The sequence below is a fragment of the Acyrthosiphon pisum genome, unplaced genomic scaffold (assembly GCF_005508785.2).
Source record: "Acyrthosiphon pisum isolate AL4f unplaced genomic scaffold, pea_aphid_22Mar2018_4r6ur Scaffold_21239;HRSCAF=23390, whole genome shotgun sequence".
Lineage (NCBI taxonomy): Eukaryota > Metazoa > Arthropoda > Insecta > Hemiptera > Aphididae > Acyrthosiphon > Acyrthosiphon pisum.
The window spans coordinates 45412-45620 of NW_021770684.1; positions in this window are offsets into that span (position 1 = coordinate 45412).

A 209-nucleotide genomic window follows, 5' to 3' on the forward strand; every position below is an offset into this window, starting at 1 on the left:
AATGTTAGATTTATATATTGTTCTGCTTCCATAAAAGGATCAAATACCATATCTGAGCACATATTATTTTCCATATTTTTTTTTTTTGTATGAGTACTTTTAACACTAATACCTTGGTAAATAAGTCAATAACCTACCTTTGATAAAAAAATAGAAAAATAATTGAAATTAAGTATATTACTATGTATATTATTATTTATTATATTATG